This window comes from Syngnathus typhle, linkage group LG11 (genome assembly GCF_033458585.1).
Source record: "Syngnathus typhle isolate RoL2023-S1 ecotype Sweden linkage group LG11, RoL_Styp_1.0, whole genome shotgun sequence".
Taxonomy (NCBI): domain Eukaryota; kingdom Metazoa; phylum Chordata; class Actinopteri; order Syngnathiformes; family Syngnathidae; genus Syngnathus; species Syngnathus typhle.
The window spans coordinates 512,501-513,431 of NC_083748.1; positions in this window are offsets into that span (position 1 = coordinate 512,501).

A 931-nucleotide genomic window follows, 5' to 3' on the forward strand; every position below is an offset into this window, starting at 1 on the left:
CGGTCGTTGCGGCCCCCCCGAGCCCGCACACACGCGGAAGGTCATACGCCACCGGTGGCACGAAAGACGCCTCCCGCAACGCGGTAGTCGGGAAAGGCTATTCGGATAGTCGAGCAGAGTGGGACAGCACATCCCGCGGTGCCGTCTGGTTAGGCAAGGGTTTGAGAAACAGCATTCGCGGTAGACCGGCGCGGCCGGCGGACACCCACGCGGCGTGCCGCGATCGGATCGCGCGCTCGGCCTCCGTTGATTTCCTCTAGAAGCGTGATTCGGGGCGTCTCGGTCTCACTGCCGTACGGTCGCGCCAAGGCCTGCGGGGGCGGCGCGTAGCGCACGCTCTCGCGGCGGCCGAGGCGCTAGAGCGCGACCCGCATGTGGGGAGTAACCGTCCACCCAACGCCGGCGCGAGCCGGAGCCGGTGGGGCCCCTACCAAGGCGGGTCATGAGTGCCAGTCGGTCAGTTCGGGAGAAGGGGAGGGTACTCGGAGGCCCGCCGGGAGCAGACGGGGGTCCGGAAGCTGAGGGGGTGAAGGACGGCGGCCGGAAGCAGACGGCCGTCCCCGGGAGGGGGGTGTTCGTTCACGTGCGGACACCGGGATCAGGCGGCCGTCATGCGATTCTGCCAACCGTTCCCTTGGCCTGTGTTTAAGGAGGCGGCCGGTCCTCCACGTGATTCTGCCAACCGTTCCACCCGGCCTGTGTTTAAGGAGGCGGCCGGTCCTCCGTCCTTGGATGGATAACATTCGCAGATTTTTGCCCGGCCGGTGGTTAAGGAGGCAGCCGGTCCTCCCTCCTTGGATGGATAACATTCGCAGATTTTCGCCCGACCGGTGTTTAAGGAGGCGGCCGGTCCTCCCTCCTTGGATGGATAACATTCGCAGATTTTCGCCCGGCCTGTGTTTAATGAGGCGGCCGGTTCCTCCTTCCTTGG